This window comes from Hyaena hyaena, unplaced genomic scaffold, assembly GCF_003009895.1.
Source record: "Hyaena hyaena isolate Hyena2069 unplaced genomic scaffold, ASM300989v1 scaffold_787, whole genome shotgun sequence".
NCBI classification, from domain to species: Eukaryota; Metazoa; Chordata; class Mammalia; order Carnivora; family Hyaenidae; genus Hyaena; species Hyaena hyaena.
The window spans coordinates 293,514-303,385 of NW_024081417.1; the positions used below are offsets into that span (position 1 = coordinate 293,514).

The 9,872-nt window shown below is 50.6% G+C and overlaps 1 non-coding gene across 1 annotated transcript; it reads right to left on the reverse strand.

The window, feature by feature from the left end:
* Positions 1-9,038: 9,038 nt before the first annotated feature.
* On the reverse strand, positions 9,039-9,153 carry LOC120221579. Its single transcript, XR_005525835.1, has one exon. It is a non-coding gene; the product is annotated as a U5 spliceosomal RNA (small nuclear RNA).
* Positions 9,154-9,872: the final 719 nt, after the last annotated feature.

The following is a 9,872-nucleotide window of genomic DNA, read 5'->3' on the forward strand; positions in this document are numbered from 1 at the left end:
AACTTCAGTTAAAGCCCAGCAACATTACTTCCAAATGAATTAAAGGCAGACACTATGGTTATTAAAATAACAAACCAACCAAAAAAAAAAGGCAAAAACAAAAACAAAGTTTTAATTCTTGGGGCACCTGGGTGGCTTAGTCAGTTAAGTGTCTGATTCAGCTCAGGTCATGATCTCACAGTTCGTGGGTTTGAGCCCCACATTAGGCTCTGTGCTGAGAGCTTGGAGCCTGGAGCCTGCTTCAGATTCTATGTCTCCCTACTCTCTGCTCCTCCCGGTTTGTGCGCACGCATGCACGCACTCTCCCTTTCTCTCTCTCTCAAAAATAAATAAATAAATAAATAAACATTTAAGAAAAAAGCAAAGTTTTAATTGTTGGAAAAAATTAACCATAAACATTAACATGCTCAAAATATCCATTGTAAGCCATATAAGAACCAATTAAATGTCTTAATGTATAAAGAACTCTAAAAAAATCAATAAAGTAAATATCTCAACAGAAAAAAACCCATGTCAGTCAACAAGTGAATCCTAAGAGAAATGCAAACACAGTGGAAAGCCCAGTGAGCATGGGCATAATAAGAATATTCGCGCCCCCTCCCCCACCAAGTTCATATGTTGAGACTCTAAACCCCAATGTGATGGTTTTGGGAGGTGGGGTCTTTGGGAGGAAGTTAGATTTAGATGACGTCATTAGGATCAGGTCGCCGTGATGGGATTAGAGACGACAGAGAGCAAGCTCTCCTCTCTCTCCACCCTGCGAGGACGCACCAGAGAGGCAGCCACCTGTAAAGCAGGCAAGCAGTCAGCCAGCGCTTCCATCTTGGATTTCCAGCCTCCAAAGCCATGAGAACTACATGTCTGATGTTTGAGCTGCCCGGTCTCTGGTTACAGCAGCCCAAACCAGAGGGTCAGGGGAAACGGAGGGGCTAACGTACTTCCGGAGGGGCCACTGGGGCAGCCCGGCTGAGCTGTGATTTCGTAGATGGATCAACCGCGCCCAACGAGGACACGACTTTCTGCAGTGTGACTCAGCACTTTTTCCTCAGGAAAGAACCATCTGTATCCATCTATGTGCACAAAGATGTTCATTATGTCTCCCATAAAATAGGAAGGAACTGGAAAGAACTCTCTGGTGGGCAGAACAACCGCCGGAGACGATGTCCACATCCTAATCTCTGAAGCCCGGGAACACGGTGCCCCCCAGGGGAGATGGGACTCTGCAGGGATAGTTCAATTAAGGATTTGGAGCTGGGGACAGGATCCCAGATCATACGGGTCCACAGGGAGGCAAGCAGAGATGGGACATGGGATCGGAGGTCGGAGGGACAGGGGGTCACGCCCGGGATACAGCAGGTCCGGAAGCTGGAAGAGGCGGGGGACAGATCTCTCCAAGAGCCTCTGGGAGGAACCCAGCGGTAGAACATGTTGGCTTCAGTCAAGATCCATTCAGACCTGTGACTTCCAGGGCCTGTAAGATAGTAAAGGTGCGTTTTACAGCCACCGAGTTTGTGGCACTCCGTGACAGCGGCCTCAGGACACTCGTACAAGCGCAAGTGCCCATGAATGGAGAAAAGGGTCACTATATTCGGGATGTTTTCCATGTGTGTTTACTGTATGTGCAACATAAGTATGGAAACTGTTATGGAAATAAGCAAGTAACATATGCAGTTTGTTTTCAAGCTTCCTTGAGTAGTGGAGGTGGGCTGGGCAGGCAAATTCAGCGGGTGCCATGGGAATTTCAGGGGCAGGGAGGGGCTGAGGAAGGGGCAGAGAGAGCCCTGCTGGAGACTGGAAGATTCCAGGGGCTCCAAGGTCAGACAGGACATGGAGAGTTCACTGCTGGGACCGGGCTGCAGAGCAGACATGCATTCCTTCCTGCATTGCCTCTGACATCTTTTACTGCCCCGTCTCAGATTGGGTTAATGACCTTTTCTGGCTCATTGTGCTGTTGCAAGAAACCGATGATGTTTGCAAAGCATGTGGCCCTTTTATGGGGTTTCCATCATGACAGGTAGAGACACACAGCATGAGAGTCACCTGTGTGTGCGGAGGGCTGGGTAAAAGTGCAGATTCCTGGGGCTTAGTCAGTCCCATGAAGAAAATCTCTTAGTTAGAAACCTGCACATCCTCTTCCAACATAACAGGAATCTGCTGTAGGTGATGAATCACTAAATTCTATTCCTGTTAACTAACTCAAATTTAAATGAAAACACGAAACATGAGAAAAAAAATAACAGGAATCTGTTAGCCTGCTCCTTCCTTCCTTCGTTCCTTCGTTCATTCATTCGTTCCTTCCTTCCCATCCATCCCCCTATCTATTATCTAGCCATCCATCCATCCATCCATTCATCCATTGATCCATCCACCAATCATCCATCCATCCCTCTTTCTATCATCTATCTTTCTATTCATCCATCATCTATCCAATTTTCCTTCTTCCTTCCTTCCTTTCTTTCCATGCATCCCCCTATTATCTAGCTACCATCCATCCATCCATCCCTCTTTCTATCTGTCATCTCTTTCCATCTATCCATCCATCCATCTATCCATCCCTCTTTCTGTCACCTATCTTTCCATCCATCCATCATCCATCTTCCTTCCTTCCTTCCTGCTTTCCTTCCTTCCTTTCTTCCTACCTTCCTTCCTTTCCATCCATCCCCCTATCTATTATCTACCCATCATCCATCCATCCATTCGTCCCTTTATCCATCCACCCATCATCCATCCATCCATCATCCATCCTTCTTTCTTTCTTTCTTTCTTTCCTTCTTTCTTTCTTTCTTTCTTTCTTTCTTTCTTTCTTTCTTTCTTTCTTTCTTTCTTTCTTTCTTTCCTTCCTTCCTTCTTTCTTTCTTTCTTTCTTTCTTTCTTTCTTTCTTTCTTTCCTTCTTTCCTTCTTTCCTTCTTTCCTTCTTTCCTTCTTTCCTTCTTTCTTTCTTTCTTCCTTCCTTCCTTCCTTCCTTCCTTCCTTCCTTCCTTCCTTCCTTCCTACCATCTATCTATCTATGTATCTTTCTATGTATCTATCCAAATATATATAGGAATTGTTTCATTCTTTATTGTTAGCTGAATTATCTTTCTTCTTTCCTGTTAACTGTCATTCTCCATCTACTCCAACGTGGCCCCTGAAAGCAGAGATCGTTCCATCATCTACATTCCTTTAATTCATGGAAAATTATTGTTATGGTTGAATTGTATCTCCCCCCACAAATGCATACACTGAAGCCCTAACCCCCAGCACCTCAGAATGTGATCATATTCACAGATAGGGCCTTTAAAGAGGTGATGAGGGCAAACTGAGGTCATCGGGGTGACTTTAATTCTTTGTGACCAGTGTCCTCATCAGAAGAGGAGATCAAGACACAGACGTGCGCAGGGAGGTCCGCATGAGGACACGCCCTGGAGGGAGGAGCCCCGCCCACACCAGGTCTCGGACCTCCAGCCTCCAGGACCCGGAGACAGTAAGTGCCTGCTGTTCAAGCCGCCCAGGTGCCCATGTCCCATCGCAGCAGCCCCTGCAAACTCACAGTCACCTGGGGTTTTTTAAGTTACATTTAAAAAGCAAGAAACAGTCTGGAAACGTGCATATGATCATTACAAATGAGTAATTAGTTAACGTATTAGAAACTCTTTTTTAAAAACAACGAAAACAGACACTTGGAAGGATTCAATGCGCCCCTGAAGAGCAGCGGGAAACCCCAACAGGAACGCAGGCTGGGACGTGCATTCATCATTTTTGGTGTTTCGTGACGATTACACAAAACTCCTGGGACACCCAGCCGCCCCTCAGGGGTGTGGGCAAAGGCTCAGAAGGATGGAAGTGTGGGGCGCCTGGTGGCTCAGTCGGTTGAGTGTCCGACTCCAGCTCAGGTCATGATCTCACAGTTCATGAGTTTGAGCTCCATGTCGGGCTCGGTGCTGACAGCTCAGAGCCTGGAGCTGCTTCGGATTCTGTGTCTCCCTCTCTCTTTCTCTGCCCCTCCCCACATGCTTGCGCTCCCTCTCTCAAAAATAAACATTAAAAAAAAAAGAAGGAAGATAGTATCTGGCACTGGGGGGGGGGGGAGAGAATCGCACCATTACCTCTGCCCCACGGGGCCCTGCAGCTCCTGAACCTCCGTGTGCCCACAAGAGGGGAAGGGACATTTTAAGTCGCCAGTCCCCTGCCACTGGACTTCCTCCGATGGCCTCTGAACCAAATCCAAAGCCTTCACCATGACAACACCCAGGAGAGGGGATTTGCCGACATCTAGAAAACTCACATGCACATTTCCCCTCTGGCCCAGAAGTGGTGGCTTGATACTTAACCCGAGCGCAAGCAGACACAACCCCGAGTCTGCAGTGACATCCACCGAGGGCAGGGCTCAGGTGCAGTGACCTGCATGGGAGGACTCCTCACTGCTCCCAGGCCTGGTCGTGCCCATTGTGTAGCAGAAACACAGTAGGCGCTCATCAGGGACCCGGGCTGTGAAATCACGACCCGCACGTGAATGTCCCATGACCGTCCCTAGAGTAAGCAGTGTCTGGGGCGCCTGGTGGCTCAGACAAGCTTCTGACTTCAGCTCAGGACATGATCTCACAGTTCGTGAGTTCGAGCCCCGCATCAGACTCCGTGCTGACAGCTTGGAGCCTGGAGCCTGCTTTGGATTCTGTGTCTCCCTCTCCCTCTCTCTCTCTCCTCCTCCCCTGCTCACGCTCTAACACTCAAAAATAAATAAAAATGTTAAAAAAAAAAAAAATATATATACAGTGTCCTGCATTCGTGTGGGATCGTCAGCAAGACATGGTGTCTGGTGGTAAAAGCAGAGTAGCGACAACGCCGTGCGGGCCACTCTGTCTGTGACAGGGACGGGAGTGAAGGGAAGGCTGCGCATCAGTGCCCACCTACGATTCAGTGGCTCTACAAGGACCCGAAGGGCTCGGGAACGGGGTTTGCCTCTAGAGCAAGAGCAGGGAAAGTGCTTCTCTCCCCAGTCCTGCCGCCGGGAGGCTGAAAGCCACAGACAGTTCTCGAGGAACAGGCATGGCTGTGTGCCAGCAGAAGTTCATTTATGAACACAGAGGAGCCGGGAGTGGCCGGCAGGGAGGACCGTTTGCTGATCCCTGGTCCACGGCACGGATCCGGGGGATGAGGCTCAAGCCTGAGGAAGACGCTCATCATCTCTGTTCCCTTTCACCGATTTCACGGACTTCTCAAACAACACCTACGTGCAAGCAACTGTTTTCATCCCCAATCCTCAGGTTTAGCAACCTCTACAAAGTCACATGAGAAGCCGGCCAGGACGCGGAAGAGCCAAAACACACATCCCCAAGTCTAATTGCTGCCACGTGTTATCACACCACCTTCAGAGAGGGGGTGTTCCTTCTCTCTTTTACCCAGGAGGGAACCGAAGCACAGAGAGGTTGAGTAAGCGTCTCTAGGATGCACAGCCGCAGGGAGTCATGCCCAGGTCTCCCTTCAAAACGTGGACACCAGTCGCCGTGTTTTTCCTCTATTTCTGTCGACAGCGCCCATTTATATCGTCAGGTGCTCCCCCAGCTCGACTGACTATTCCCTGCTCAGTCCTTTTATACCCACCTCCACCGTCTACCAGGGGCCAGACAAACACAGCACCGTCCCCTGAGGCCCCAAGGTCCCCCCCCACCCTGATTCCTGCCCTCTATCCCTCCCTGCATCCCGCCTGTCACCACAGCCTGTGCATTCATCTCCAGAACACCCCAGAAACATCGGTCCCCGAACCAGGCCTCTGTGAGCATAGCAACATCTGCTCCCGTACCAGCCTCTCGGTCATCTTCTTTCTTTTAAAACTCTATCGGGGCACCTGGGTGGCTCAGCTGGTTAAGTGTCCGACTCTGCTCAGGTCATGATCTCGTGGTTTATGGGTTCAAGCCCCGTGTAGGGCTCTGTGCTGACAGCTCAGAGCCTGGAGCCTGCTTCAGATTCTGTGTCTCCCTCACTCTCTGCCCCTCCCCTGCTCACGCTGTCTCTCTCTATCTCAAAAATAAATAAATGTTAAAAAAAAAAACTTTTTAAAATCTATCTAACATTTTCATCCAACTGAAGAAACCCAAGTACAGTAAAACCTTGGTTTACGAGCATAGTTTGTTCTGGAAACACGCTTATAATCCAAAGCACTCGTATATCAAAGCAAACTTCAAGAACCACCGGCCCCGTTGTGATCATGTGCCGCTCGGCGTCACGTACTTACCCGTACGGCAAGACGTTGCTCGTTTATCATGTTAAAATTTATTAGAAATGTTTGCTCATCTTGTGGGATCCTCACAGAACACGTGACTCCCCATCAGCGGTTTTGCTGTGTGTCCATCTCACAACATAATCCACGTCGCATGGATTAGTTAGACATGGATAACAGGAGTTATATCATCCGCTTCTTTCTGTGTCTCGGAGCCTAGTATGTGTTTCACGGCTGCAGCACAGAGTTAACACAGATATGCTTGGCGTCTGTGAAGCTCTCGTGTGATGTACGGTTTTGCGCTTTGGGGCGTCCCTGTAACCCAGCCGAGTGCCCCCCGCACTGGCAACCTCCTCCCTGCTCACCGGGAGTTTGGGCCCCTGCAGATCCCGCACGCGGCTGGGACCAGGCGCTGGGCTCCCTCTGTGCCTGGCGTGCCCGATGCGCAGGGTGTCCGCCAGGCTCATTATCACGCTTTGGACAGAAGGATCTCCTTTGTGGGGGCTGAACTGTATTGCGGAGTCCCTCCACTCCCACAGTTTCTTTATCTAGTCATCTGTCTGTGGATGGTTAGGTGGTTCAAGTCTTTTGCCTGTTTTCTGACTGTGTCATTTGTTTTTACCCACAGGTATTTAAGTCCCTATCCCACCTCTGATTTTACAGGCACAGAGAGGTTAAGTGACTTGCCCAAGAAGGCACAGCTCATAACTGGAACCCAGGCCATCTCATTGGTGGAAAGGAAGCAGAGAGGCCCTCACCCCTTTCCACTGATCTTTAAGCACACAGAGTCCTTCTGGGTTCTGAGAAACAGCTCCAGACAATGTGTTGGAATCTGATTGTTTAAGGATCTCCAAGTGGCCTGGCTTGTACCCACCTCAGGGCCTCTGCACCTGCTGTTCCCCTGGCCGGGACAGTCCTTCACCGAGACAAGGTCCCAGCCCTAAAATCCTCACCCCGAAGGGCCATTTCCAGAATTGCTCTCTGAAATCACGCCTGTAGCTTGTTAACTTCCTGGCTGTGTCTTCCTGCCAGGGGGATCCAAGCCCCGTGGGGTCAGGCGGCCTGTCTGTGCAGGGGCGGGGGTGGGGGGGCCCTCCACCCCCACGCCGACCCGCCCTGGCTCCCACGGGCCTGAGCCCCCTCTCTGGCCCCTGGGCACTTCCCACACCTGCAAACATACCCCTCTCTCTGTCACTGTACCGCCCAACATGACGGATGAGCAGCACACACTCGTTGAAGGAAATACTGAAAACAGCAAGTAGAAATCTGGAAATGGACTGTTTTTTTGTTTTTGTTTTTTTAATTTGGCAGCCAGCAGATTAGAATCATAGACATTGTCTTCTCCTGAGAAAACAGATGTTCTTCTCACTCACGTTCTTTTTCTTCTCTGGTTCCAGGAACAATTCCTTGTACAATATCAGGTAAGTGAGAGGTTTCCTGCACCCCGACAAGAAGAAGGGGTGTGGGAGCCGTTCCCCCAGGACGGTCCCCTAAGACCCCGGCCAGCTGGTGTTCATGCCCTTGCAGCTCCTCCCACGTTGAAGGGGGCTGTGTGACCAACAAAATCGCAGAAATGACCACGTGTGACCTGCCCTGCTCTCTCTGCTCGGAGGGAACCGGCTGCCATGCAGGGGAGCCCTCCCCCTACAGCCAGCGGCAACCCACCAGCCATGTGCATGCACCATCTTGGAAGTGGATCCTCCGTCACCAGTCGAGCTTTCAGATGAGCAGAGTCCCAGCCAACATCTTGACTGAAACCTTATGAGAGACGCTGAGCCGAGCCACCCAGTGCAGCCGCTTCCGCGTTCCTGACGCACGGAAACTGAGATAGTGTTTGTTGTTTCAAGCTGCTGAGTTTTGAGGTGGCTTGTTATGCACCAACACCCGAGCCATCTCAGTAACCTCCAGTGTAGCTCTTCCAAGCCTCCAGCGAGTCTCCTTCACTGGAATAAAAAGCAGAATCCCCTCATGGCCAACGGGACCTCACATGACCCGAATCCTGCTACCTCCCCCCTTGCATATGCTACCCTCCCCCTCACACCTGTGTGAACATCTGGGTGTGCTCCCCTGGGGGGCTGGACTTTGCTGTGCTCTCAGCCCGGAGCCCCTTCCCTAAGAGAGCTCCATTTCTAGCCCTGACTCCCTTAAGGACTCTGCTCAAACCCCCCTTCCCCAGAGAGACTTCTCTCCCCCAGCCCCTCGGTCCCCCACCTCCCTCTATTCTGCCTTCTTCCTGATCAGTACCCGATGAGGCACACACGTTTGTTTTTGTTTACGACTTCCCCCCTCTCGCCAGATTACAAGCCACAGAAAGGCGTGAAGGTTGCCTGTGGGCTTTACCGCTAACGCACAACAGCCTGAATGGTGCCTGGTGCCTGGCACGCCGAGAAATTAGTGGCTGAATGTTGTGGATTAAGAAGGGCCACATGTTTCTGGCTGCTCGGGAAGCGGCATCTGTTTAACTGGCCTTAAGGCACCTTGCAGCTTCTTTTTCTCTCTTTTAGAGTCCCTGAGGCCACCATGATGTGAGGAGGCCGACCGAGCCCCCGAGGAGGAGGACTAAGCCCTCAGCCGAGAGCCAGCACTGCACCTAAACACAGAGGGAAGCCATCTGGGACCTCCGACCCAATGGATCCTCCAGCCAAACGAGGTCACACAGGTGGGTCCAGGCAGAACCCGTCCATAGAACTACTAGCCAACCCATCGAATTGGGGGAAACAGTAAGCCATTATTTCTTCCTTCCTCCCTTCCTTCCTTCCTTCCTTCCTTCTTTCCTTCCTTCTTTCCTTCCTTCCTTCCTTCCTTCCTACCTCCCTCCCTTCCTTCCTTCCCTCCTTCCTTCCTCTGCAACCGCAAGTCCTCAAAAAATTGGGTAAACACTCAGAATTGTTCCCCTCCACACAAATCTTTAGTAAAAGGCAAAAGATTTATATGATCTGAAGAGAAACCAGAGGATTATAAACTGTTGTTTCTATATGAGATTGGGGGCAGCTCGTTACACAGCAATAGGTAACTGATACACTCAGTAAATCTCCAGCTCCCTTGCAGACCTTCCTCCCCCCTCTACCCTTGGCCCCTACAGTCCCTCTGCACACAGCAGCCAGAACCGTGTCTTGGAAAACACAGCTGCTAATGTCACCTCTCACCTCACTTGAAGCAATTCCCTGTTGCCTTTAGGATAAAGGGAAACAGCCAGAGATGATGAGGCTTTGCAGGCTACAGCCTCTCCCATTGAGTCCAGCCTCATCAGCTTCCACCTCTGGAGTGTAATTAGCTTACTAATTTTTTTGCATATGCCACTCCTGTCCCTAGAATGCTCTTCCCATACCCACCCCTGGTAATGCCCGTGCAATCTTGAGATACCAGCTCTGGCATCCTTTGCACAGGAAAGCCTTCCTTGGTTTCTCCAAGAGGGACCATCCTTCCCTAAGCTCGCACAGCCCTGGGCACCTTCCCTCTGCTAATGCTCCTGTGGGCTATAATTTTTTCCGATGCACATACTAGTCAAGGGTCACCAGAGAAACAGTGATCACAGGATTATGGAGTCTGGCAGGTCCAAACTCTGCAGGTGGGGCCAGCAGGCTGAAGACTGAAGGTAGAGCTCATGTTGTGGTTCAGGTCTGAGAATTATCTGCTGGCAGAACCCCCTCTTCCTTGGGGGAGGGATGTTAGTTT